The sequence below is a fragment of the Cimex lectularius genome, unplaced genomic scaffold (genome assembly GCF_000648675.2).
Source record: "Cimex lectularius strain Harlan isolate CLEC.00 unplaced genomic scaffold, Clec_2.1 scaffold298, whole genome shotgun sequence".
NCBI classification, from domain to species: Eukaryota; Metazoa; Arthropoda; class Insecta; order Hemiptera; family Cimicidae; genus Cimex; species Cimex lectularius.
In genome coordinates, this window is record NW_019392861.1 from 3,032 (window position 1) to 8,993 (window position 5,962).

A 5,962-nucleotide genomic window follows, 5' to 3' on the forward strand; every position below is an offset into this window, starting at 1 on the left:
AGAATGAGGTTCCCGAGAGATTCATAGAAGGGCGACCTGCATACCTTACAAAGAACAAATAAGTCTTATAAAAAGATAGTTCCTACTCACAGTTGTTTTTAACGACCCGGATTTCAAGCTTCTAGCTTATTTTATTACAGTACTTACTAATATAATATTTAGTTGTGTTATAATTCCCGCGTTTCGCAAAATTGAGCGGCATTAAAAATCAGCTTTTCATTGGAACGTCACCGTTGGCGAGGGTTCGGCGGGTTCACTCGCGTCGGGAGACATGGTTGCAAATTCCTTCAACCTGATGATGCTTGAAATCCGGATCGATGAAAACAACTAACTGTGAGTAGGTACTATATTGTTATAAAGAAAAAAGACAGACCCAGGATTCTGGTTGGACTCCTAACAGGGCACTGCCCCCTAAGAAGACGGAAAGGACTTCAGACAGAAGAAATACTGCCAAATCAGAGCAGATACTGCCAGGAAGAAGAGGAAACCGTGAAAGAAGCCTTGTATTTTTGTGAAGGTCTATGTAAGTGTAGACTCTTGCAATCCAGGAGATGAAAAACAAGACATCGCCTCTAAGGTGCGACAGGTAATGCTATGGAGGCTGATTAACAACCTGAAGCTGGCCAGTGAGTCATAAAAATTAGGGGAGGACAATAAATATATTTAGGTCGAGGTGCAGAAGGCCCTGTGGCCGTGTCTTTTATCCCTATCCCTATCTCCACTTATAAGGGTAAACGATAATAAGAATCCTTGAAAATTTTAATCTTAAGATTGTCGAGTAATCTTAAGTGCCATTTAGAAACTCAACATCACTGTCAAAGGAGCAAACTGCAAATAATTCAATTTATCAGTTGTCTACATACGATCCAAACGAGATAAACTAAGATGTAATAATAATACAGAACTGAATAATACATCTCAGAAGCCAGAATATGCAAGAAGTTGTTTTTTTTTAACCAAGGAAAATGTAATGTTAAATCAGATTTTCTAGTAGGCTAATAGGCCAATTTGCTTTTTTGTTTGCATCAGAATCAAGAGCATAAAGTAGTTTCCCAAATGGAAACTACATATTTTCGGATGGAATGGTTACTGCTAAAGGGTTGGCTACAATCCAAAAATATCCTAGATCAGTGCATTGATCCAAATAAGTTTACAATATATGCAGCGGAACATACTGAGATAAAGGCTCTGGAATGTGATATCACGAATAGAGAAAGTTAAGTAATGAAATAGCAGGAAGTAACACTATCTTCATCGCTGGCCATACAGGTTGTGTGTACTACGGGTTGTGCAAGAAATGCAATCATCCGGTCAAGAGGTTTCTGCGGTATGGATTCAATCCCGTGTGGGTATGAGTGGAAATGAAACGACTAGCAAAGAAGCAACAGATTCTGGGGGTTTTGTCTTAACTAGTACCGAAGTCTGATCTTAAAAGGCGATGAAAATCACGCTGCCCATTGACTGGCAATTTTCAAATACATCTTCAGGGGCGGGACAGTTTCCTCTATTAGTATAAGACTGGATTTTGTGATAGAGCTCAGGCAGCGGTTATTAACAGGCTACTTACAAATCATGATGTTTGAGGAAAGTATCTGCGCAATGTGGGTAAAAAGGATACCTCTATATAGAACTGTCGATTATCTCTCTCTGATGAATTATGGAATTGTAAACGCCAATATGAAGAAAGGATTTCTATCTTATCAAAAGAGAAAAGCAATTTCAGTTACCTACTATCCCAATAGTAAAACATACTAATTTGAAAAAAAAATGGAAATTTTCGTACTTTTTTTTAATAAAAATTTTTTTTTTAAGTTCTCGAAGCGTGTACTCGTAAAGGAAATTTATCGCTCTTTTCAAGGCTTTTTTGGATCTCAAAAAACAAATAGTTCAACAGCTACGAATAAATTTATGACGAAAACCGTAGATAGTAGAAAAAAACGTAAAATGTTGAATATATGGGAATGGGTTGAGAATCGGACCATTACGTATTTTTTCGACACTGGAGGTGTAAAATTCGTTGGTAATCCTGACACTGAATATTATACATAAACAAATTTAACGATTTCAAAAAATAAATTGGTATAAATAACGAGTGAAATCTGTAAATGAAAGTATAATCAAAAGACAAACTTCAAAATATCCCATTTTGTAGATTATGATAAATTAATATTGGGGACAGATTAGTAACCAAACAATCGAAAAAACTAGCACCTTATTTAAGCAATAAACAATTGTAAGTCTGCGTACTTTTAATTATTTTTCTCTTTTAATCAATGTTAACGCGTTCAAATTCCAAAACATTTCAGCTTCAGGTTAATAAATGCAAGCCGTAGCTGAAAAAATGAATTTTGAGGGCAGGTGAGTCACAATTGTAAATACAGAATACAACAAGGAACAAAAACGTAAAATTAATAATAGTAAGAATAATAATATAAACAGCCGTGTACCGTTTATTTGGAAACAAAAATAACCAATTTAATGTATCATATTTGCGGTAAATCGGTCGATTTAATTAGTAAATAATCAATTATTAACATAACGCAAATAGTAGGAATAAAAAGGTCTAAATTAAAACTCCAAATCTTTCCAGTTTCAGATCAATAAATGTAAGTCATTGCAAATCAATCAAATTTTCCAATAAATCGATCGTTTTAATAAGTGAAATGTCAACAGTCGATTAACAATAATATATAAATTACAGGAATGTCAAAGGACTAAGTTCAAACTCCAAAACTTAAGTCAAATCTCAATAGTCAATTACCAACACAATGCAAAGTACAGGAATGTAGGTCTAAGTTCAAACTCCAAAACTTTTCGGTTTCAGGTTAATAAATGGAAGTCCTCCCATACAAAATTATAATAAATCGATCGTTTAAATAAATGACATATCAACAGTCGATTACTAGTAAAATATAAATTACTGGAAACAAGGACTAAGTACAAACACCAAAACTTTCAGTTTGAGTTCAGTTCGCATAAAAAAATTATATTTTGCAGTAAATCGATTGTTTTTAACGGAGGTAAGTAATAAGTTAAATGCTTATAATCAATTAACATAACAACAGATAGAAAAACTATTATTCAACTAAAAAACTACTTTATCTAGAAAAATATTATTTAAAATATATAGTAATAATTCAATATAAATGGTTGACTAGTAGGCCTACTAATGTAAACGAGGTTAACTCTAAGATAAACATATAAATAATCAATTAAGACCATAAGGCGAATTCTATCAAAATCAAAGCTCCAAATTTGTTTTTAGGTCAATAAATGCACGTCTTTAAAACAAAAGCGAATATTGAGGACTGGTTAATATAACAGTTGAAAAATGATGTAACTAGTTAGAAAAACTTGAATTATTCCAAGAATTATAATAATAATTAGAAGAAAAGTCTGGGTAGCGTGTGGGAAAAGTTATTTTTGTAAAATATAGAAATCTTTAATAATTTTACCAAATTGCACAGTGGATCTACCCAGTTTTGAATGGGGTATTTTTAGACAAATTTTGGATTATTAGTTTGTTTAAAAAGGCGAAATACCTGGAGTTGGATTGCGCAAAAGATGTAACAGGTGATCCGCTGAAGCAACAGGTTGCATTCAAATACCTGATATTTCAAAGTATCCAAACAGCGTCTGAGAACATTCCCGTTGAAAATCACACTCTTTGTAAATTTTCCAAACACAATTTGAACAAACTGGGGAAAAATGAACTTTTTCGAAAGGGAAAAATCACAGAAATCTCGTGGGATCGTACCGTTCTCGGTTGGTTTTCGTTCTAAACTGTTAAGTCCCGTAATGTCTAGTCCCGGAGGCGAACTTAGTGCCGGTGCCGTGTTCTGCGGCTTTATCGAGCCGATTGTCGTCAACTTGACACGATGACAGTTGGCGCGGATGGTAAACAAAGGTTGCGACGATCGCCAACAGCAGAAGAAGGTTAAACACTGACAACATGGCGAGGCGGAGCCATGGGCGAAACGACAGACCAGATGGAGCCACCGCGCGGAGCCACACTTTCACCACGGTTCCCTGCAGTTAGAACTATCTCTAGTTCCCTACCACTCTGATTAACAGAAAACTGTTGCCCAGTCTTTAAAATTTCAGTCGGTTTAGAAGAAAAAAGGGTTAAAACCACTAGAAATAAGATATGTTTTTCAGTACACAGACATTATTTTTAATACAAAGATTTATTACTTTGATTATGATTTTGTTTTTTATGTAATATAGTTATAATGTTTTATATGAATTTCAAATTCAATTCGAATCAATCAAAAATGACAGTCAGTCAATTTTTCATTGATTCGAATTTATATATATATATACTTTGCACTTTCTGTTTTATTTGCAATGAAACCAGAGTTGACTTACCATTTTGGTCACAAAATGGTTATATTTTTCCCCTTAAATGTTTCAACTCAATGGAAATATAGCAACATTTGTGAGGTACCTAGTCACTGTAACCTAGCAGATGCCGAACAGACTGGTTTACATAATAACATATAAAATAACCAGCTTTTGAAGAATTTATTCCTTTATGTTAAATCAGAGTTATGGGAACCATAGATAAAGGTAATAAAAAACATAGGATCAACGATTGTAGAATTCAAAAAGGAAGAACGTTTCTTGTAAGAATCGGAATAGGTCAAAAATAACTCACAGAGAGGAATTTAGTGTGTCAGGATTCTCCCTTGATTTGTGAAAGGTGCAATGAGCCTCTTACAATTAAATCTATATTTACCTTGTGTAACTTATAAAAAGCATGCACGTAATATTTTTTAGGTTGTAAATGGTAAAACAATGGGGTTAAAAATTAGAAAATCCAGGAAGGCAGAGTCTGTCCTTGCAAGAAATAGAATAGGCCAAACATGACTCACAGATAGGCATGTAATGTGTCAAGATATTTTCCCAATATTTAATAGGTGTAATGAGCTTCTTATAATTAAATATACCTTTACCTCATGTGTTTTATATAAGGAACATAAAAAATCTTTGCTTTGGTAAATGGTTTAGAAAGAGTAGAGGTTAGATGGGTAGGTTACATGATGAGGGCCTATAAAATTAACAAGTTTTTTTATTTAAAATAAAAGAGGCCACCTAGATTTTTAATTTCAGAACAATGAACAAATGTAATTTTGCCAGCTTTTTCCTCCTCCTGTTTGATGACACAACGGTAGTTTTAGTTTTTATTACTTCTTTACACACCCCATGTTCATTTGTGTTTCTAACCTTTGTCGTTACATCAATGTTATTAAAAAGTATCTATATAATAACTAATTGCTGATAATAACTGATTATCATTAAATTTAATGCAGCACATTGAGAATTGTGTTTATTCTCCACTTTTGAAAAAAAATTGAAACAAAAAATGTATTTATATGAAATTATGTTATAGTTGTACATCATATATTAGTTCGTCGGTTGTGATAAATATTTTTATATGAAGTACATTTAATTTAAAATATATTTCATATATTCATTGCATTTTTATTTTCCGGGAGGTTATGAGCAGTACGTCATCCCTCCCATTTATTGAAATAATAAAAGTTGGGTGAGTATGTAGATTGATTTTTGTAAAAGGTGGTTCTACTCACAGTTTGTTGTTTCCAGCTAGTCGGATTTTGAGCTTAAAGCTCATCTTCGGGTTGAACAAAGTTACAAGCACTAAGCTGTAAGCAGTAAGCACGCCTCTCGACACGAATTGTAAAAACGAACCCGCCAATTCATCGCCAACGCCTTCCAATGAAAATTCCCTCCCTTTTACACTGTTGTATTTAAGATTTAAATTGTGTTCTGGTTCATTTAGATGGCCCTTAAATTCCAAAAATTTGTTCGATTTAGGAAACTATTCTTTAACATTTTAATTTCTCTGCCTCTTTCTCCTATATATTTAATATCGCAATCATTACAATTAAGTTTGAAAATCCCGCCTTTTGACAAGTTGTCAACCCTGTCTGGAGTTTGA